Source organism: Myxocyprinus asiaticus, chromosome 31 (genome assembly GCF_019703515.2).
Source record: "Myxocyprinus asiaticus isolate MX2 ecotype Aquarium Trade chromosome 31, UBuf_Myxa_2, whole genome shotgun sequence".
Lineage (NCBI taxonomy): Eukaryota > Metazoa > Chordata > Actinopteri > Cypriniformes > Catostomidae > Myxocyprinus > Myxocyprinus asiaticus.
The window spans coordinates 1,348,983-1,373,510 of record NC_059374.1 but is presented as its reverse complement, the minus strand read 5'-3'; the positions used below and the strand labels follow the sequence as shown (position 1 = coordinate 1,373,510).

At 38.2% G+C, this 24,528-nt stretch overlaps 1 protein-coding gene across 1 annotated transcript in view; it reads left to right on the top strand.

Annotated features, from left to right (window-relative positions):
- Window positions 1-385: 385 nt before the first annotated feature.
- si:dkey-77f5.3 (uncharacterized protein LOC326903 homolog) overlaps window positions 386-24,528 on the top strand; it is a 341,053-nt gene continuing 316,910 nt past the window's right edge. Inside the window, exon 1 of the mRNA XM_051665215.1 lies at window positions 386-429. The gene's annotated coding sequence lies outside the window, so the exon portion shown is untranslated. The remainder of the gene's footprint in view (window positions 430-24,528) is intronic.

The following is a 24,528-nucleotide window of genomic DNA, read 5'->3' as shown; positions in this document are numbered from 1 at the left end:
ATCCCGAATCATCAGCGAAAGAATCATGTATATTTCCCCTAGTATATTTCTGAATGATTTGTAATAAAATTGTAATATATGATACATTATACTTCCAGTGAATGACTTATAGTCGCACACACACACACAATCTGCTTGTGCAAAATTCACCTTGTGTTTTACTTCAAATCAAAGTAAAGATATACAGGTGCATCTCAATAAATTAGAATGTCGTGGAAAAGTTCATTTATTTCAGTAATTCAACTCAAATTGTGAAACTCGTGTATTAAATAAATTCAATGCACACAGACTGAAGTAGTTTACGTCTTTGGTTCTTTTAATTGTGATGATTTTGGCTCACATTTAACAAAAACCCACCAATTCACTATCTCAACAAATTAGAATATGGTGACATGCCAATCAGCTAATCAACTCAAAACACCTGCAAAGGTTTCTTGAGCCTTCAAAATGGTCTCTCAGTTTGATTCACTAGGCTACACAATCATGGGGAAGACTGCTGATCTGACAGTTGTCCAGAAGACGATCATTGACACCCTTCACAAGGAGGGTAAGCCACAAACATTCATTGCCAAAGAAGCTGGCTGTTCACAGAGTGCTGTATCCAAGCATGTTAACAGAAAGTTGAGTGGAAGGAAAAAGTGTGGAAGAAAAAGATGCACAACCAACCGAGAGAACCGCAGCCTTATGATTGTCAAGCAAAATCGATTCAAGAATTTGGGTGAACTTCACAAGGAATGGACTGAGGCTGGGGTCAAGGCATCAAGAGCCACCACACACAGACATGTCAAGGAATTTGGCTACAGTTGTCGTATTCCTCTTGTTAAGCCACTCCTGAACCACAGACAACGTCAGAGGCGTCTTACCTGGGCTAAGGAGAAGAAGAACTGGACTGTTGCCCAGTGGTCCAAAGTCCTCTTTTCAGATGAGAGCAAGTTTTGTATTTCATTTGGAAACCAAGGTCCTAGAGTCTGGAGGAAGGGTGGAGAAGCTCATAGCCCAAGTTGCTTGAAGTCCAGTGTTAAGTTTCCACAGTCTGTGATGATTTGGGGTGCAATGTCATCTGCTGGTGTTGGTCCATTGTGTTTTTTGAAAAGCAAAGTCACTGCACCCGTTTACCAAGAAATTTTGGAGCACTTCATGCTTCCTTCTGCTGACCAGCTTTTTAAAGATGCTGATTTCATTTTCCAGCAGGATTTGGCACCTGCCCACACTGCCAAAAGCACCAAAAGTTGGTTAAATGACCATGGTGTTGGTGTGCTTGACTGGCCAGCAAACTCACCAGACCTGAACCCCATAGAGAATCTATGGGGTATTGTCAAGAGGAAAATGAGAAACAAGAGACCAAAAAATGCAGATGAGCTGAAGGCCACTGTCAAAGAAACCTGGGCTTCCATACCACCTCAGCAGTGCCACAAACTGATCACCTCCATGCCACGCCGAACTGAGGCAGTAATTAAAGCAAAAGGAGCCCCTACCAAGTATTGAGTACATATACAGTAAATGAACATACTTTCCAGAAGGCCAACAATTCACTAAAAATGTTTTTTTTTTATTGGTCTTATGATGTATTCTAATTTGTTGAGATAGTGAATTGGTGGGTTTTTGTTAAATGTGAGCCAAAATCATCACAATTAAAAGAACCAAAGACTTAAACTACTTCAGTCTGTGTGCATTGAATTTATTTAATACACGAGTTTCACAATTTGAGTTGAATTACTGAAATAAATGAACTTTTCCACGACATTCTAATTTATTGAGATGCACCTGTACATCAGAGCTGATTGGTTTGGTTCATGGCTTACAACTTTTTAATGAAAGATTTAATGAAATCCCAATGGAAAAATGGAATGGGAAAATATACTTCCGGAACTATTGTTTGTAGTTCCAGCCCTCTAACATGCACACACACACACACACACACACACGTGCACACACATACGTGCACACACGCTGGCACGTGCACAGACACACACACACACACACACAGACCCACACACAAGGCTGTGAAAGAGATTTACAGTGTACATTGTGTTTTGTAAGGATGCTGTAATTCATGTACTTTATATTTGTCCTCTGGAGCAAATGTTCCCTGTTCAATTACACACAAGCATGACTGTCCTGCATCCGTACGCAGAACTCTCCTCATAATATAATTCCTGTGCTGTTTGCTCTATTCCCATTCTGTTTGTATTTTGCATGGCAGAAGAGTCACCTAATTGAAAAAACTGAGGTAAAACATTTCAAAGATCTTCTAAAGCCCATATCTTTGACAGTATCTGTATCGTTTTATACAAGCACAACCCGTTTAACACTTGAAACAGGGAGAATGAAGGCATGTCTGTAGTCTACTTTTCTGTCCATTCTTCTTTTAATTTTTGGTTTTTATCTTATTATTTCTGTTAAACCATTGTGACATTGTGTCCATGATCAGATGCACTGTTTTATTTTCTAAAATATTTAATTTAGAGAAGTTGCAATGAAATGTGTGCTTAAAGGTGCAATATGTAATATATTTACTGTACAAAAGCATAAAATGATCAAATGTTATCAGAGATTTAGGAAACATGCTAAGTTGAAATACTGGCTTCTCCGAAAACAGTGCTACAGCCAGTATATTCTACTTTGAAATGTTTGTTCTGGGCTGGAATTTCTGTTTGTGTTTTGGCCTGTGTGATCCCGCCCACTGCCCATTTCCCAATAGTATTTCGACACCCCGAGTTGCCAGATTTGAAACAAGTTAGCGGGCAAACACAGCGCACTGCAGCCATGGAAGCCCCCGATACATCTAGCTAACATTGACAGAGTTATAAAAAATCCACATGAGCTGGTTTATAATTGGCAAACAATAAAAACATTGCAAACATATACATTAGCTGATCAGCTTACAGTGTAAGGCTCGTCACTTGCCATAGTCAGTTTGCTCGTTCCTGTTGCGTGTCCTCAACCTGGAAATCCGTGTGAGCTTCAATTCTGGGGAGGAGGGAGCAGGGGAGACAACTCTCTCCAATATTTTGAATTTGGACTGCAGTACCCATTTTAAACGCTTGATGTCAATGCTACATATTGCTCTTTTAAACAGCCCTGCTTCAAGTCAGTGGAACTGTTTGTTCTGGTTCGGTTATCAGGGGTGTAGATTCCGGGGGGAATGGGGGGAGGTAAATGCTTCTCACTGCAACCCCTCCAATGTTCAGGCCAAATCTATGCCCTTGACGTTTTAAACTGTGGTCTGCTCCACGAGTGCATTTGAATAACTGCTGTGTTTTGCACTGAAACCACTCATGTCATTTCTGTGAGAATTCTCCACTCTTTAGCATTGTCACATATTATGAAGCGCAGCGATTCAGCCTCATGAGTAATGAAGAGATGTGGTCTAACTGAATGATGTATAAATGGCCTTCGATCAATCACAATTCAGACAGGCTGGCAAAAAGTCACTTTCAAACCATTAAACCCCTAAACTCTATGGACCTGCCGGCGGGTCCAGAGGGGGGTGCTATATCAGAAAAAAGTTTACACTTAAAACACTCTCCGTTTAAATTAGTCAGGCATATGAGGTATCATTTGAAAGATTAGAATCTGAACTTTTCATAGATAACCATAAATTCTGCATTTATGTTACCTAAAATAACAAAATACAGCCTCAAAACATTCGAGTTGAAAATTAGTACCCCCTAGAGGTGATGGGGTAGAAATATTTATATAAAAATAAAAGTCCTTCACAGAGCACCTAAATGGACAAGTCATATATCATAGAAAACTCTCATTCTCAGGAATGTGACTGTACAGTTAATTTTGTTGCCCTAATACCACAGTTCGAAAGATTTTCAAAAGAATGACAAAGTGAAATATGATTTCTTTGTTATCAAATACAAACGCCACGTGTATTCTCCAATAACTGCTGCTGTATGACCTAAATGATCTCACTTATTTTTACATCTGTGCACTTAAATTTTCAAATTATATTCTAATGAACCTTTTTTGCATGTAATTTAATTCCATGGCCAGTGGTTGCACTCTAAATAAATTCATATTTCAGACATGGTCTATTTTTATTCAGCATATTTATGACATTGTTTCCATATTTTCTTCCCTGGTAATTTTGTATGTCATTCCGTTGGTGTGTACACTTGAAATCTTAACATGTTACAATTTCTACATAATTAGAAATTATTTTTCATAGAAGTAACAAAACCAGGGTTGTAGCTACCATGAACTGAGGAAAGACATTCTGTCTGTGACGCTGTGAGCTTTTCAATTAAATTTGTAATGATATCTTCTGTATCTGAAGGTCTTGACTAGCTTGGGTTTGATTGGTACTGTATTCCATCTGCAGGATTTGAAACTTTGTGCATGTTTTAAGCTTCTGTACTAATACCACCACATCCCTAATAGCACACGTACATCACCCAGACATCTATTTGATGTATGTGTTTACAACTGGAAGACGGATATTTTTTTTACATTGTTTGCTCATTTGCATTTAATTACGTTTGGAAGATATAGGTAAATAAGTCAGTATGAACCATGCACAAACAATTCATTGGCTTGCATATTCAAAAAACATTTTTTTAGTCAGCCAATTTTTTTTTTATTCAGACCAGGGGTTTAAAAAAGTAGGTTTAAAAAAACTCAAAAATGAATTTTTGAAAAAAACAGAATTTTCACTCTAGCCATTATGATATGAATAGTTGAAGAATGTTGAAATCTGGTGTGTGTGCGACTGATGGTCTGTGTTCCAAATAGAGCTGCAGATGGTCTTCTGTCTTAAGCTCAGTCGAATGTTCTGATCTCTCAGGACTCTGATGTGAGCGTTCAGAGACACAGAGAGCAGAAATAATGAGTGTGCACAGAACTGCAGCAGATCCAGGAATTTACACACCAATGACACACTCTGTGTGCTGATGATGATGGAGAAAAACTACAAAGAGTTGAAACTCTTTGTGGCGGGGAGGGGGGCCGGGCGGGCTGTGGTGGCGCACGCCTAGTCAGGCTGGTCGGACCGATGGGAGGGATGGAGGCTGCTGGGTGCAGCAGTCCGGGAGAGAGAGAGCTAAGGCAGCTGCCCTGTATGTGTTTATGTTTGTGTCTTTTTGTTTAATTAAATATTACTTTGATGCTTCATCCGGTTCTCATCTCCTCCTTTCCATTTTACCCTGTTACATTGGTGCCGAAGCCCTGGAAGGAGGAGGGATGCACCGTAGTAGAGTCCTCACCACTACCATCCACCCCAAAGGAGCAGCCGCGGCCACCCGCCAGGGGACGGAGGACCCCGGCCACCTGAAAGCGGAGGAACGACCGCCGACCGCGAGGGGAAGAGGGGCTCCTTACCAACCACTGGAGTGGGAGAACCGCTGCCAGGGGCGGAGGAGACCCCTACCATCCACCAAAACGCGGCAGGCCATTCTGTCCGCCAGGGGCAAATTAACATTAACGTAAAGACAAAACACAAACATAAACACATACAGGGCAGCTGCCTTAGCTCTCTCTCTCCCGAACTGCCGCCCCCGGCGGCCTCCATCCCTCCCGTCGGCCTGACCAGCCTGACTAGGGGCTGGGCATGCGCCACCACAATTTATGGCAATTTCAAGCATTGTATAGCCTTCATTCCTCAAAACAATGATTGACTGACGAGTTTCTAGAGAAAGCTGTTTCTTTGTTTGCCATTTTTGATCTAATACTGACCTTAAGCCAGTCTATTGGATACTGTGGCAACTCAAAAACAAACACAAAGACAATGTTAAGCTTCATTTAATGAACCAAATATCTTTCAGCTGTGTTTGATATAATGACAAGTGATTTACTAGTACCAAATTAGCAATTTATCATGATTACTCAAGGATAAGGTGTTGGAGTGATGGTTGCTGTCTAGATTTGATCAAAAATGACTTTTTTCAAATAGTGATGGTGCTGTTTTTTACATCAGTAATGGCCTGACTATACTTTGTGATTAGTTGAATGCCACTTTGGTAAATTAAAGTACCAATTTCCTTCTGAAACAGCAAAATCTGTACATTATTCCAAACTTTTGACTGCCAGTGTATATACATACATACTGTACATACAGTAGATAGATGGATAGATATTTCAGTTGATGAGCATTTCTTTATCCTGTTTTGATGTAATGAAACAAGTGTGCTTCCCGTTAACAGCATCAAAACACCGGGTAGCCCCATGATTGCTGTGATTCTCCGTGACTTTCCCCTTTTTTCTCTGCAGCGAGCACACATTCACAGGAAAAAACATGCTACATTATGTCTGGTTTGGAAAGGGCATATTATATATAGTTTGATAGATTATTTTTCTCATGGATGGCGGAAATTCCCAATCCATCCACACTTCACAGTTTTATTTTGCTGTGGCCAGGGAGCGCAGTGTTGTCAAAACCTTTATCTCCGGTGTAATTGGGTTGTTTCAGTTTGTGGGAGAGGTACCTGCATCTCTAACTAAGTTTACAATAATGAAAACACCCTCGTGATTCAGACAATACCGTTTTAAAGGTCAGTGTCAACATTTAATATTATAATATTGTATTATTATTATTATTTATTTATTTTTTCTCCCAATTTGGAATGCCCAATTCCCAATGTGCTTTTAAGTCATTATTGTCACGTAGTGATTTACCTCAGTCCGGGTAGCGGAGGACGAATCCCAGTTGCCTCTGCGTCTGAGACCGTCAACCTGTGCATCTTATCACGTGGCTTGTTGAGCACATTGCCACAGAGACATAGTGCGTGTGGAGGCTTCACGCCATCCACTGCGGCAACCACGCTCAACTCACCACGTGCCCCACCGAGAACGAACCACATTATAGTGACCACAAGGAGGTTACCCCATGTGACTCTACCCTCCCTAGCAACCGGGCCAATTTGGTTGCTTAGGAGACCTGGCTGGAGTCACTCAGCACGCCCTGGGATTCGAACTAGTGAGCTATCGAACTCCAGGGGTGGTAGCCAGCGTATTTTACCACTGAGCTACCCAGGACTCCCTATAATATTGTATTATTGAAATACATCGACTCAGATGTGATTCAAGTGATGCCTTTTTAAACTGTCATTGTCATAATAATATTTGAATATATTGTTTTTAATGTGGATTGATGACAGCAGCCAATCTTCGGGTTGTGTGTGAGTCACTCTTAAGGAGTTAGAAGTCCTCAGGACAACTTCTAAGCTGTCGTGGGTTTAGGAGCTACTTTTAGTGTTAAAATGCTTCATAAATTACTCTTAGATGAACATTTTACAAGTCCTAAAATTAGGAGTGACACGCCCCTAGTTTTTAAGAGTTGCTCCTAAATTTCCACATTAGGAGCTACTTTTAGCCTTAAGATGTTTTTATGAATACAAGCCTAGATTTACCATTTTCAGTTTGCGGGCGATAAAACGGTTGAAAAAAATGCCATAATTTGAAGGCCAAACTCAAGTCATGTGTAGAGAGCAGAATATCACAGAGAACATAAGAACCGTATAACCTACGCAGCATGATTGACATGATGATTTATAAGCACAGATGTGTTACATGTATTACAATATGAATCTTACACACAGTTTAATAGAATCACACATTGTCTGTTTTTTATTAAACCTTACTGGAACAGCAGTTCTCTGATACTTATGCTCACTTAGATGGACTGGTGTCAAACCTGCCTCACTGACCCTGGTAAAGAAAGATCAGTTTAGACCTGCAGGAATTCCAATGCTGGTTCAGTCTGGTTTATACTGGATGGTGCTGGTCCAGCTGCTAAACTTCACTTAAATGTCATACTGGTTGACAGATAAGTTTAGCTGTGAAATTTAGTAGTGTGCTGGGGACACCTGGGTTCCTTGTGGTCCTCCATCTCAACGGACATGGGATTGAGTCCCAGGCAACACAGAGACTGATCATATGTCATTTGCTTTAGATAAAAGCATCTGCCAAATGCACTAAATACAAAAAATCGAAATGCATTAAATGCACACCTGCATTCAAGACGCCATGTGTTGGTGAACCATCTTGCTGGCCTCTCCAGCAGTGTGCTCATATGATCAGACTATTGCCTTTGACAAATATTTGCAGTGATGCCAGCTGCAATGATCTCACCTGCACAATGTGAAGCAGGTCAGATGTAAATACTGCTTGTCCTTCAGGTGACCTGGGCTCACTGTAGGTGCTTTGAACCACCTCACAAAGCTCCAGGCACAGATGGCATCCGTGGCCATGTGTTCAATGACCGCATACATATTCAACATCTCCAGAAACATCTCCCCTGGCTCTTGGTCTCCATATCTGCATTCATTAATGTTTATGAAAGTGTGAGGGGAATTGCTATATTGTTTATACTCGACATGAAACTGCATTCACGACCCATTTTACTTCAGCAATGTGACATATTTTTACATGACAACTAAATGTAGGGTAGGACTTTAATAAGAAATTTTATGTTTTCGCTAATATGTATGGGCTAGAATCAAGCGAAACAATAAGTTTTTCGTCAAACTTTTTTCGAACTCCTTGACCTTTGGTCTCATTCTGAGAAATTTTGCATGTATCATAATCCCTCTTGACAAAAATTTAAAATAATTTTTATTCATCAAATCGTCAGAAGACACGTTGATAAGAGAATTTAAGCCACGGCAAATAAAGAATAAAAAAAATTCATTGGCTTATATATTCTAAACAATTTGAAGAATCAAAATTCTTTTGAGATGTACGGTGGAGGGAGCATCATGATTTGGGGCTGCTTTGCTGCTTCAGGACCTGGACCGCTTGCCATCATCAAAGGAAAAATGAATTCCCAAGTTTATCAAGATATTCTAAAGGATAATGAGGATTGCTGTGCACCAGCTGAAGTTCAGTGGAAGTTGGGTGATGCAGCAGGACAATGACCCAAGACATCAAAGTAAATCCACTACAGAATGGCTTCAAAAAAAAGAAAATCCACCTTTTGGAGTGTCCCAGTCAGAGCACAGATCTTAACCCAATAGAGATGCTGTGGAATGACCTCAAGAGAGCCATTCACACCAGACATCCTAAGAATATGTTTGAGCCGAAGCAGTTCTGTAAGGAAGAATGGTCCAAAATTCCTTCTGTTTCAAGTAATATAATTGGTAAATGTAATTTTGCACTTTATTTTACCTGGTAAACCAACTTGCGTTTTTTCAGATCTCTACGAGATTTTTTTTTATTATTTTTTACAATCGGGCTAATCAGCCGAGAAGAGGGATAAGTGCAGCGGGATGCGGCAGTTCGAGAGCGAGAAGGCCACACGCAGCTGCCGTGTGTGTGTTTGTGTGTCTTTTTATTTCATTAAATATTATTTTGACTGTTCAGCTGGTTCCCGCCTCCTCCCCTCCCATTTTAACATTGTTACATTGGTGCCGAAGCCTGGGAAGGAGGAGGGATGCGCTGTCATGGAGTCCTCGCCACTGCCATCCACCCAAAGGAGCAGCTGTGGCTGGCCACCTGGACGTGGAGGAACGGCCGCCGTCCGCGAGGGGAGGAGGGGCTCGCTGCCGGCCGCTGCCAGGGGTGGAGGGGCTTCCTTCCGGCCGCCAAAACGTGGAGGGGCATTCCTTCCGCATGGGGTCGGAGGACTTGCTCTGGTCCACCCGTGGAGGAGCAGCTGTCATCCGCCAGAGGGTGGATGAGTGATTGAGGACCAGGCGATGGTGTTTCTGGGAACCGGCGAGAAAGTTTTTTTTTTTTCTCTCTCTCTCTCTCACTGTCGCTTCGCCTTGCCCTTTCTCTCTCTCCTCTTTTTTTGTTTTTGGTTCCCCCCCCCCCCCCCAAACTGGATGTACTGATGTCATGCTGGCAAAGTAGGGAGGAGTGTGATGAGGCTAATCAGCAGAGCAGAGGCATAATTGCAGCGGGATGCAGCAGTTCGAGAGAGAGAGAGCCACACACAGCTGCTGTGTGTGCATTTGTGTTGTGTGTCTTTTTGTTTTATTAAATATTATTTTGACCATTCAGCCGGTTCCCGCCTCCTCCACACATCACACTGTACGAAGTGACCAACAACTAGTTGTCCGGTGCGGTTCAGTTCACATAGCACAGGTTTATCAAACGCACTCTTAAAATTCAATTTTGAGTCCTGAAAATGTTGTTTTTGCTGGGTTGCAATCATAAGTGTTCCCGCTGTCCCTCAGCTGTTCCTAGAACACATTTCACTCTTTCTCTTTGTAAACGGGTGTAAACAGCTCATTCTGGAGTTAATCACAACTTGTGGCACAGGAAATGTAGCTGGACGCTGATATTAGTCCATCAGTCTTTCATTACCGTGATGCACCATATTACACTGATAGCATCATGTTGGCAATGGTTATAAGGGATGTAATTTACATACAAATTGGAAAAACTACCTCAGAGTGACAGGCAGATAGACACATTAAGAGCCACTAATGAGGTAAACAAATAAATTGGAGTTTAATTTTATTTGGCAGGACGGTGAGAGTTAAATTAAATGTGGTTGTTTATCTGTGATAAACACAAGGTGAAGTCCAAGTTAATGTCACAACTGCTGAGTTAGAGAGATTGATAATGAAATTGACTATACAAAATCTAATTAATTTTTGATGATGTTTATGCACATTTAATTTGTTTTTTAATTTTTGTTTATAAACTTGGTACACTTTTTAAGGCAAAACTGAAGATGCTCAAAACAGGTCATTGTATACAGAAAGTTCTGAGGGACAGTCTCCATTTTTCAAAACTCACCACGAGTGAGAGTGGCTGCTGAGGTGTTCTGAATGCTTATTAGGGCATTGCTATGCAGTTGCTAGGGTATTCTGCATTGTTTCTAGGTGGTTGTTTACTGGTGATCTGATCACTCAGTAAAATAAGAGCACGTAGTGTCTGATACACAAACACAGACACACTGAGGTTCAGTACATTGTGCTAGAGGTTTTATGAGCAATAGTAATAGTGATATGTCCTCTTTTTCTCCCAGAAATGTCCTCTATTTTGAACCTAAAAAAAGCATTCAACCTGGATTTCAAATTTGGCTTTGTCTCATATTGATGTGGTCTCTACACTTAAGCCCAAAGTGTAATTCAGTCAGACGCGAACGCTAGGCATGCCACAAAATTCGTTATCAACAGAGTGCTCGAGCACCAAACACTTGCGCTCATATTTTTCTAACAGTGTATACTCTGAATGTGAAGAATGTGCATGTGCCTGGAGTTATGTGGGTCCACAAGTTGGCAACACTCACAGTTGAGCCGTTGCTGTCAAAAAGAAGCGCTAAAGGATGACGTAATCACCGCTAAACAACAGGGGATGAATGTAGAAACTTCAAGAGCACATGTGAAGAGGTCAGGAGATACCTACATTTGTTTAACTCCAGTTTTTTTTGAATTCCATATCATTAATAGAATATCATCCATTTATCCTCAAAATGGTGTTTAAATAAATGAATTCATTAAAACTTTAATCAAACAAATTATAACAGTTCATTTTCAACATGATATTCTATTGTTTTTATCAGCACAATCCAAAATTCAACACTGGAGTTAAATTTGTCAAATAAAGTGTTGCGTAACAGAGCATCACAGATGTGAGATATTTCTTAAATATTATAAAATTATTATTGATTTATAATTATTATTATTTGTAGTATATTTCTGTTGTACATTTTTCCCTTTATTAAATTGAGCTTTTATTTTGGCTGAGCTTTTATTTTGAAGTGTTTCTGTGTTGTTTTGAAAAAGGAGCTCTGATGTAATGACAGTAGCTTCCCACTCTGTAAAAGCCCTGCGCTACGTGACTCAAAGTGATTATTAAACCGTGAAAGGCTATTTAAATAAATACGTTTGTAGTCTGTATGCGCCTCACACTAAAAAGTGAATTTAGCTCTCTGCTCGCTGTCATCTGCTACAAACGGAGCATGTGAAGCTCATGAAGGTGTTTTCCGTGTATGAGCCACGGATCTCTAAAATGAGCACGGGGCCCTGGATATCTCAGTGAGTATTGACGCTGACTATCACACCTGGAGTCACGAGTTCGAATCCAGGGCTTGCTGAGTGACTCCAGCCAGGTCTCCTAAGCAACCAAATTAGCCCGGTTGCTAGAGAGGGTACAGTCACATGGGGTAACCTCCTCGTAGTCGCTATAATGTGGTTCTCGCTCTCAGTGGGGCGCGTGGTGAGTTGTGCGTGGATGGCGTGGAGAATAGCGTGAAGCCTCCACACGCGCTATGTCTCCGTGTTAACATGTTCAACAAGCCACGTGATAAGATGCGCGGATTGACGGTCTCAGACGCGGAGGCAACTGAGATTCGTCCTCCGCCACCCAGATTGAGGCGAGTCACTACACCACCATGAGGACTTAGAGCACATTGGGAATTGGGCATTCCAAATTGGGAGAAAAATGTCAACACAACACCGGCTCCATGCATTCATAAGCACTCACATTTAAAGCGCTGCACATGCAAACATTATATTTATCTCATTAAATCACAGTTTTTACTGTTAAATAATCTCACTAGGAATTTGTGCGCTGAATGTTTACGTAATGACATTCATACGTCAGATGGTATCATGTTTTGGTATCGGAGCATTCTTACGAGCACGAGTATGAGTACGTGAGTGCGGTATTGGAACCAATTCTGATACCAGTATCGGTATTGAGGCATTAACACAATTAATCATGTCCCCGGACCATTATAATGAATGTACATGTTCATGTTTTTTATGAGTCTCAGTCAGCTATGGGCAGTAAGCGCAACTCCAGCTGAACAGGCAATGAATCACACTCACTGACAGCAGACAGCACCAGATGAGAACGTGTTCTTGCATTCAAACATAGCTGGATGGAGCGCAAATCCAAATGCAGGGTTCTCGAGACGTGTTTAAGTTTCAAACTATGTTAAACTTGACACAGCATCCTAAAAACAATGTGTTTAATTATGACACGTCGCAAAGTGTGAGTCTCTAAAGCGTCCATCTGATGTATGTGTACATAGACGTGTCCTTAGAAAAGTCTTGATTGATGAATTCCATTGCAAATTATATTGCTGTGGACTGTAGGCAAATGATCGGCTTATGTTCAAATGACATGGAAATAAACTATATATTGCCTTTTTAAGCCACTTTTTGTATTGACCAATCAAAGCTTTACTTGTATTTTATTTATCTGATATATATTTAAAATTATTTCAATATGATTATTTATAATTATTTTATCATTAATTATTTAATTACTTTTATTTGGGTGTCTTTCTCTAAATATACTGATACAGTATATTTGATTAACAACAATTAATTCAATGAACTAATCAGCACATCATGCAATTGATTCAATTACAATTTGAATCAATTTACAGCCTTTGTTCAAACAGCAGTGAAGCACAACCTACTCACCTGTCAATCAACCACTGTGCTAAGACAAGAATTTAAACTTTGCAGGTTACATGCGGCTTTTAAAGGAAATAACCTTCTGATAGTAAAATGTGAAAAAGCACATATGTGCATGCACAAGAACTTGACGGAACTCAGTTAATACATTTTCTCCACTAAAGTTACTGACTATTCAACTCTACAGTTCATGTTTGTGCTTAGATTAGATACTAAAGGGCTCATGACATACACCTTTTTCTAATTTTATTATGTTCCCTGAGGTCCACTTATAATGCTAGTAATGTTTTTATGCACCAGACAATCATGATTTAGTTATAAATAATAATTTTCCACCCTATCTCTGGTCCTATGTCTGAAACGCTCTGTTTTTAGCTCTCTGGCCCTTTAAGAATTCAATGTAAACACCCACTGTTCTGACTGGCTAACATCGTGCAGCCCCTCCAATACAGCCATATTTGAAATTCAGTGTGAAGAAAATGAACAAACTTTCAGGGTTAACACATAACGTACACCCAACACATTTCATCTGAATGTATTAAACTGTTCACTGCTCCAATCAAACAGTCATGACATTTAAAAAAATATTTGTGAATGGAACTGGTTACTTACCATTTTTTTGGTCCAATAGTCCAATTTTAACTGCCCCATTTTTCAATAACTGTTCCTTTGCAAAGCTTGAATCATATTGTGACTGGTTCACAAGCAATCCACGCTGATATAAGCCAAAAAAACATACAATCCATGCTGAAATTTTCTGAATACACAAACATAATACAATTCACGGTAATGTTGGATGCTTCAACTGGCTTCAACAGGCCAAATCAGAGATGCTGGTCTTCACCAGAGCAACGTATCACATTTTCCCGGTTTGTTTACAACATTGAATGTGTTTCTCCCAGACAGTGGCAGCAACAGAATGAGATGCTTTTTTAAAAGTTGCACTTGTACCGCTCTTAAAACGTGGCACACGTTGCCAATGTTCTGCAGAAATGCATCAATACAATTAAAGACGTCCATCTAGTTTAGGTTTACAAAAGACCAACAATTAAAAATAGCACAGATGGATGCAAAAACAGTCCAGGACACCTTCAAAACAGCACAACAGGAAGACAGCAAACAGCAAGAAAAAAAGAATGGGTTATCCTTTTTAGAGTTATAACTTGACATTGCGTCTTTTAAAAGCTCTGCGAGATGCATGATAATGGTCAAAGCCATTTGTCTAGTGCACATCTATGTACAAAAACATTTAAATCCAGATAGCCACTTGAAGGTGTCCTGTGTAAGTCCACTTTGGACGAATGTCCCATGACAGGCCTATCTCTCTCCTCTTCAGCTGTGTGACTGACTGAGCACCAGTGGGTGGGGCCAAGGGTACAATGACAGAAAATAGGCGTTGATGTCTTGCCAAAGAGGCAGTGATATACAGATGTATTTGGTCCTTGTGATGTCAGAAGTTCTACAAAAAACAGAGATGTTTTTGTAGCTTGGTTTAACCCCATATGCTCTAGTGGATTTTTGGGCTGCCGCTCACAATTCTAAAGCTCATCATGCACTCAAACTGTGGAATAATTGCAAAAATTGGTCTAAATTTTTCAGAGAATTGATATATGAATTGTCTGTTTAAGTACTATGTGAAGGACTTTTATTTTTATATAAATATTTCTACCACATCTCCTCTACGGGGCGCTAATTTTCAAGGCAAATGTTTTGAGGCCTTATTTTGTTATTTTAAGTAACATAAATGCAGAAGTGATGGTAAACCTAACCCTCACAAAAAACTTTCTGCATTTTTACATTTTCAATAAAACATTGTTTAGTATGTTTTTTAAGTGATTTGTATTATGGGGACACTAGAAATGTCCTCATAAACCACATTTATAGCATAATATCCTTGTAATTACCAGTTTGTAACCTAAAAAAAGTCCTCGTAAACCACTTAAACCTGCCCACACACACACACACACACAAAGGCACACGCATATTGTATGTTTTGCTGCACCAGAGCTAAGTTTATATTTGTGTGTATTTCAGAATGGTCAGGAAAGCTGTAACTCAAACACTAGTCTGTTACACACTCCACATGAGTGGGACATTGATGTCCTGTGTGTAATTAAGCATTAATCTATACAAATTACAAATAAAAAATCATTAATATATATAATTTTGAAACATCCTTAATATTTTCTGTACAGTGTTTTTCAATGCACAATGCCTTACAGTCACCGCAGTGAGAGAGCTAAGACGACAGTGGCCCTAAGATGTTTAACAATATGTGATGTGATGTATTTATTTTAAACTAAAGAAATCTTTTTAGTTCAATATTACAAACTCTACAAATGGTTATTCCTTGTGCATTTATATTTAAAGGTGAACTTTTAAGAAATAAATGAATAGTATTGTCGAAAAATATGTTTAAAATGATGTACGCTTACTTGAGATGAAGAATAGTCGTATCAGTCGCCGAGAAAGAGCTGCTTTATTCTTCATATGGTACATTTTCAATCACAGAAGAAATGAATCACTCAAAAAATGAAGTCATTACCCTTAATTGAATTTGAGAAAGTTTTTACAAGCAATTGAGATTAAGTCAGTTTCAATGAGCCAGATAATTTAGATGGATTAGGTCAAATCAATGCACTATAGTAGTTTTAACTCAACTTCATTAGGTTCATCAAACTCAATTTATTAAGGTTTATTTAATACATTTAAATTACAGCTTAATTTATTTGAGTAATTATTAGTATATGCCAGGTGAGTAAATGTAAGGACAATGAAACTGTCAATTTAATAGCAACTGCTTTAAGAGTTAAGCAGCACTCGTATCAAGTATCACTCGAAAGTGAACGTCCATCCTCAACATAAGCACAATCGCCAATCTTCACCACAGTAGTAACCCCCAAAACTTCAGCATAACAGACACTCTTTTTACATAACAACATAACAGAACATTAAACATGAACAAACCTCCTACTGTTCTCATCTTACTCAAAAATGCATAAAATAACACTTAATTTCAGCACTTTTTCTCCCTATCCAGTCCCATGCTAGCTTCCCCTGCCCAGCTTCATCAATGCTACACAAACACTACAAAAAGTAATCATGTAGTCCCAACTCAAATAGATTAAGTAAGCTTCCATTTTACACATTTAAATGAATACAACTTAATAAAATCAAGTTGTGACAAAATATTTTAGAATTGTGTTGCTTTTGTTCATTTTAATTAAGAAACTGAACAAAAATCCTTTTTTGAGTGATAGCTCAAAGAGCACATTTTTACAATGACATCGATAACTGAGGCTACGTCCACATTAATCCGGATACACATGAAAATGGCATTTTCATTTTCGAAATGCTCTCTGTCCACACTGATTTTTTCAAGCGTTTTCCAAAAGTTGCTCGTTCACACTAAAACGTATGAAACGCTTAAATCCCCTTACTGCACATGCGAAAAATCGCCGTTCCATGTACGGGCTAAAATGCAGTCGTACAAAATGTAAACTTCGCAACATTAAGTATTATCCTTCAGTAGTCATTAGGAATCTGATCTTTCACCCTCTCAATTGTTCAGAGCACCCAGCTGCAAGAACATGAATCGGTGTCTGTGCATACAGCACAATCACACTTCATAACCTACTGATTTACCAACACACTTATGCTTAGAACTTTCCAAAACATACTTCAGCACCTGCTGTTAAATAATACACGAGCTAATCTCTCTCTCAGTTCAAGATGTTCCATGTGTATAATGTGGTTTGTGTGGATATTTGTGTTTACGTGTCTCGTCCAGGGCAGCCCTGTGATATTACACCACTCCTTGACTTGAAAACATAGTAGTAGTATTCCTGCAGATTTTCTGAACAGTGTTGGTGAAGAAATAGAAAACTTGATCTTGCCAAGATACTCATAAAGTAGTTCAACTACAGTCAAGCCAACAGTAATTATCTAAACTTGAAGTTGCTTACAAACGAATTACAGTAACTAGTAACTACACTGAAGCTAATTAAGCGAGTAATATACTTTATATATATATATATATATAGGGGAAGATGCCCCCCTCCCCTTAAGAACAATGCACATATAATAGATCATTGTAACATATTTAGACATAAGTTTAGCATGTACCAGGATAAATTGAAGCATTTACTCATTTTATTGTCATAGCACAACATTTTAAATGAATATCTAAAACAATATGAAAAGGGGCCATCATACCCCAGGGTAAAGGTGCCAACCCCCCCCCAACAATACACTTGTCCCAGCTCTTAGTAATTTTTACAGAAAGTATAAAATGCATCTTCTTTTTAATGTGCATTTATGTCATTTAATGTAACATACTAAATCAAATGTTCTGTGTAATTATGTATTTTCACAATTTTGTGGAATTTTTTCAGAATCCAATAACAGTCATTTCAAATAATGAAATATCCAAACGTGTTGTGTTCTTTCAGGTAAACTGTCATGACTACATTTTAATAGAAGTTCAATTAAACAAGTAATGAAAAAATGAAATTAAATGAGTGAAATTAACCTTAAAAAAAAGTAATAAATTAGGGGCAAAAGTTGCTGATTGCATTTATTTTTTCAAAGAATAGTTTTTTGCCAACACTGCTTATCGTTTTTCCAGCAAAAGTGCTTGACAGTTTGCATTTGATTTTCTCAAACAGTTTTTTATTTTTTTATTTGACATGAGCTCTACAATTTAGGATTCATAATTTAGTATAGGCATTGATAAATCTCGTTCAGATGATAACGTATGGTCAATGCTAATGCTGTTAAACCCATAAATAAACACATCGCGGGCAGGTGTGTGCACAATACAACGGGGGGAAAATAGAAAAAGCCTGTGCACTGTCTTATAGCTTGCAAATCTGTAATATCTTACAGCAATTTGGTCAAAGATCTTCTTTAGGCATTCTGTTAATTTCTCTGAAGATTCGTTGCAAGTTTATCACTGTTACCATCATGATTTACCTGAGAAGTTTCACAAATGATGCTTGCAATGCACTGCGAACTGAACTAGAGAAGATTAATGCTGGTGGACATCCTCCTCCCAGGGGGGAAATGAACATTTTTTACACAAATTTCAGACCATTTTTACTTTTTGAAACGTTTGATTCACTAAAGAACGTTATATGACAGCAAAAACATGTGATTACAGTAACTTGCTTTCTTTGAGACACTATTGTGTTTGCTAAATCAAAATTTTACGATGTAAATGCACTTCATTCATAACCGTTCTGTACAGATGTTAAAAGCATTTACTAGCCAGTCTGGTGCCTTCCTTATATGGTGTAATTGTGAATTTTTATTTACCATTGTTTGGAATTCACTAACACACGTTTAACTAACAAATCTAGGCAGTACGTAGCATTTGTGAATCTAGCAGAAAGTGTTCTGGAAGGCTCATTTTATGTGCAGATGACTCCGAATTGACTAAAATATTTATGAAAGTTTCATGACTGAGGCCCATAGTATTTATTTCGCTCCAAAGAGAAGACATCAAATGCTGTTTAGGGACTGAAATGTATCTGTGATTCTTTTTTAACAGGTTCGTGTAAATGAACAAATTGATTAACTAAAATGAACCAGACTCCCCAACACTTCAAATAATTTAAACAACAACCATCCTATTTCAATCTTCCTTTTTTGGAAAACATTCTAGTACGTGTTGTTGCCTCTCAACTGCATAATCACCTTACCGTTAATAATCTCTTTGAGCCCCTTCAGTCAATGAAAATGCCATAGCACAGAAACAGCCTGATTCTGGATCACTTTCCATCCTTATCCTTCTTGAGCTCAGTGCCATTTTCGATACTGTCAATCACAGTCAAAAGACTTTTAAAACTCACCTGTCTTGAAACTGGTTTTGGTGTTTCTCAGACTGTTTTAAACTGGTTTAGATCTTATCTCTCCGATCGTAGCCAGTTTGTTTCTATGGGTGGTTACAGGTCTGAGATTGGTTTAGTTCATACTGATGTCCCCCATGGTTCAATTTTAGGTCCATTTTTAGTATTTATTTAATTCCTTTTGGTCAGCTTTTAAGATCACTCTTAACTATCACTTTTATGCAGACGATACTCAGATCTAGTATATCTACTCTAAACATGGTCAAAATGTGGCTATTACTTTTCTTTCAAATTGTATTTCTGAGAAAAAAATATGGATGACTAACAATTTTCTCTGTCTAAACAGTAATAATACTGAAGTTTTTCTTCTTGGCTCTACACATCAGCTTCATAAAGCTGGTACTATAACTCTATCTGTTGATGGCTCTATTCTGGAAACTTGGAGTGATTTTTGATGCTAGTTTGACATTCGATCCCCATATGCAGAATACTGTTAAGACTTCCTCTTTTTATCTCAGAAATATCGCAAGATTACGCCCTATACTATCTTTTTCTCTGGCTGAAAAGCTGATCAACACCTTTGTCTTTTCCCGCATTGACTATTGTAATGCACATCTTGTTGGGGCCTCTAAATCAACATTTAACAAATTGCAATATGTACAACATTTGGCAGCTAAGATCCTGACTAGGACCAGAACAAGTGATCACATTACTCCTAATTTGGGATCCTTGCACTGGCTCCCTGTCATGTTTCATGTTGATTTTAAAATACTTATGCTTGCATATAAAGCACTGCATGCTCTGAATCCTCACTATTTGTCTGATCTTTTAACAATGTACACCCCAAAGCGTAATCTGTGTTCCTCCCAGTCTGGTCTTTTGGCTGTCCCTCAAATACGCTTACGTTCCATGGGTGACAGGGCTTTTTCATCTTATGTTCCTAAATTGTGAAATTCACTTCCAGTTGATATTCAAGAAGCACAGACTTTAGGGATTTTTAAATATGCATATTTATACATTTCATGAATTTTTCTTTTTATATTCTATGTTTTGTATTCTTATATGCATGTTTTATTGTGTTTCTGATTGATTATTAATTGTATTTTGATGTGTATGTTTATACATTTCATTAATCTTTATGTTTTGTATTCTTATATGTTTGTTTTTACTGTGTAAAGTGCATTGAGAAGCTATTTTTAAAGGCGCTATATAAAATAAAGTTTAATATTATTATAAATAAGAGAGAGACAGCATTTTTGGACAGCATGTTCGATTATTTTCTATTTTCAAGAAGAGCATGTTCAGTGTAATGACATCAGTTGATTCAACTTTATTTTCTGTGTTTAACTTCTATTTATACTGGTATTGTTGAGTACATTGTGAAAAACACAAAAGGCTTAGGTTATGCAAGCACAGAAAATGAAATCGAAGGCTGGCAGTTTTCAAAGAATCTGCTTATCATATTTCACTGCTGTACATTTATTTGTTTGGCTGACTTTTGTATTCTAAGAGAATTAGTAATACTACAGTCAGGGGAGTAGCAGCCATTCTAACTGGGACAAAAACTGAGACACCTCATCACACACTTTTCGACAGATAATCATTATGCCAGCCATGCAAAACAATGACTTTAAGACTAAACAGACACCTTTCCCAAACAAGTGACACAAGCGGTAATTGTTCATCTTAGCTGGAATCTTTGCTGGAGTTTGAGTTGGTGTTCTTTAATTCAGGACGAGACATCCACAAAGCTGAGATTCAAGCAGTCACTGTCAAGCTTCAACAACAGGAAGAGCTCAGTGTCTTCTGTGTAGCAGTGGTGGATAGCCATGAGCAAGTATAACAGGGCCCAGTGAGGTTGTGTGTATGGAGAAGAGGAGAGGGCCAAGCACTGAACCTTGAGGCACACCAGAGGTTAACTGATGGGGTTCAGAAGGATCTACATGTAAGCATGACTCAAACCAGTGATGCTCAGTACACAGAGGTGGACAGAAGGATCTGGTGATTAACAGTATTGGTCCAGAAGACAGAAGAGAGTTTTCACCTGCCGCAGGGTTTCAGTGACAAATTCAACCTACAAACCCACAAATATATTGAACAATACAGAGGCTCTGGACATGAAATGATTATTATAGTATTAGAATCTACCTGTGTAATAGTAATGATGTATGTGCTCTATTTAACTTAAATATTTAGTAGCAGTAACAGGTTTTGACTTTGCTAAATGTAGTTTAAGCAAGTCATTTTTGTTTGCATAGCACTTTTCACAATACACATCATTTCAAAGCAGCTTTACAGAAAGTAATGAATATAGATTAAATGAACTATTATGACAGCCAATTTGTAAAATCCTGAATTGTTCCATGATGCAACGTTTTCAAGAAACTATACTAGACAAAATAGTGTAATTAAGGTTAACAAATCACGGTTATGGTCGATGGCCTTTAATTTCTTGAATGTACAGATTTGGCCTAGGAGATACATGATCAGTAGGGAGCAGTCGTGTCTCATTCTTTGAACAAACACTGATTTCAAATATGGTTGAAACACAGCTGAGAAATTTAATTAGAATTTGTTTCACTTAAATATGAACAAAATTCAAATTAAACTGGAATTTTAAAGTCACCAGATTTTTAAATTGACGTGGTGCCCTAAGCACAAGAGTGCACAACGAATTCATAAACCAAACAGCACCGTCACGTGTTAATTATTGTAAAAAACATTCCTGGCTGTGCATTCAATTTTAAATTAAAGCATATAAAATAATAATCAGAATTGTATTTTTTCAAACTGAACTATTAAATTCCTTACCTATACTTTTAAAACCCATTGCTAAACTGAAGTCTTTGACTGATGCGCCACTTATAATAGTTTATTTAGCGTCTTCTGCAGGGTTTTCCTCATGGTTTCATCCCTTGTTGGGTTTGTATGGTCATCATGAGTTCTCTATCAGTTGTAATTCTCATTCATCTCAATAGCAGTTGCTCAACCAGTGCAGGTTAACTGTGGAATGTTTCCATGATCATCTGCGATGGACTCTAGGGGAAACACAAGCCCTGTTAGAATGAAGTTTTCCATTTACACATCAGGGTACATGTGATCAGCAGAGATAATAGATGTTCACATAGAGGTTCAGCTCTTTTTTTAGATGTGTTAAATGTTGTACTGGACTGTTAAGAATACAAGACAAGGTTTAAGGATAAAGCGTTGCTTGAAATAAGACCACAAAAAAGGGTTTGGTAGGTTTGAGAATTTATTAAGCTGAGCATTTCCAAAATGTATTCATAGTAAAAATCACACAAATATGTTTACTGAAATTAAATTGAATGCAAAAATTGACTGTGTCTGCTAAATGATTAAATGTAAATTAATGCATTAAGCTGGGTTTTTTTTTTTGTTTTTTTGTAAAGTGTAAATTGCATGATTCACACAGTTAGTTGGTCACACCTGAATGAAGCATCTTGATGTTGAACTATGTCACTTCCACTGGAAAAGTTTCTCTCATATTGTTTAGATCGGATCATAACACAAAACGCATTTACATGGACGTTCTTAAATCGATTATGCTTAATAAGCTGACAGCGTGTGTGGTCATGTAAATGCATTTTATCGGTGTAAGGTCATAAACGGCTCTAGAATAAACCGATAGACAAGGGGAGATTTTTGTCCATCACCAGATTTTGTGTTGAATGTAAACACCTCAACCGCCATTCTTACCGGGTTATCCAATGTGCCTCTTCACGGTTTGACGTCAAAAGCAGAGAATAACTCCATTTTTTTAAATGCAATGTAAACAAAGATTTCTTGCTTTTTTTTTAAACAAGCTGATTTTTGGGAGTAATCAGTGTATTGGTGTGCTTATAAACATGCTCAAAGATAATGATCAGGAATAGGATTTTTACAGTGTTGGACTGTTTGATTTATGAACAGTGGATATACACTGCAAAAGATATTTTCTTACTGACTATTCTTGTATTTTTTCACGTAAAAATACGTAAACATTCTTAAACATGAAAAAATGACTTCAGAAGCATTTAGTCTTGTTTTCAAGAAAATCGAACAACATTTTTGGACGTTTATGCTCATCACAAGAAAAACCTATTTCCTAATGTGGTGAGAAAAGAAAAACTTGATTCAGATAGAAAATACGTTTATTTTTCTTACCTTATTGGCAAATATACATTGCTAAATTTTGTTAGATTTCCTTGAAAACAAGATGTAATATCTTATGTCATTTTGCTTCTCAAGTTATTTTGTCTTGTTTTGAGGATGCTTCTCTCAAAATAAGACAAAAATACTCTGAAAAAAAGATTTTGCAGTGTACAGACTGATAGTGAGTGTTTTCTTCACTGTACGACTGCTGACAGAAACATCACACTCTACGGGAACATTCAGATCGCTTCTCGTTTAGTTTCTCCATCACAAGTGCAGAAAAATGAGCTCACTTGATCCATATTCAGATGTGTTCATTGTCTCAAAACGCCAGACAGAGAAGCTAGTTTGACGTGCAAATGAAATGTTTGTGTTTTCAGGCTCAGCAGACTGTCAGGAGCTCACAGGAGATCTCGTGTTCTGCTCTGTGTATGTGTTTCTACAACAGCATCTCATTTCTGAAGGCTAGAACATTCAGTGCGTGTTGATTCAATGAAGCAGAGTTTAGAGGTCATCTAGGATTTGTTGATGAACTTAAAACACAGCTAAAAAGAATAGTTGGTTATTTACATACCCTCATGTTCTTCCGAACACATATGACTTTCTTCTGAGAAACATGAAAGCAGAAAGTCTTCATAAGGTTTATTCGCAATAACGGAAGTGAATAGTGACTCAAGTCAAACTCGAAAATGGTCAACAACAAATAAAGAAGCACCATAAAACAACAGTAAAAGTTATCTATGTGATTCTTTATTCTATCTCTTTTGAAGTCATATGAGCACTTTGTGTGATGAATAAAACAAAATTTAACCATCAAATCATATCATTAATAAAGCACTTGTGACGAGGAGGAGGGCGGGGCCGGGCCGTGACTATGCACGCCCGGCCCACAGTCGGGCTGATCAGCCGAGGAGAGGGATGAGTGCAGCGGGATGTGGCAGTTCGAGAGAGAGAGAGCCACACGCAGCTGCAGTGTGTGTGTTTGTGTTTTGTGTCTTTTTATTTCATTAAAATTACTTTGAATGTTCAGCTGGTTCCCGCCTCCTCCTTGCCCATTTTAACCATGTTACAGCACTAAAATATCACTTCTATCCATATGACAAATAAACCCTGTGAAGACTTTTTATTTAAATGCACCTTTTGAGACATTCAGTTAAAGAAAATTAATTGAAAAATGAATGACACTGTTTACATGCACT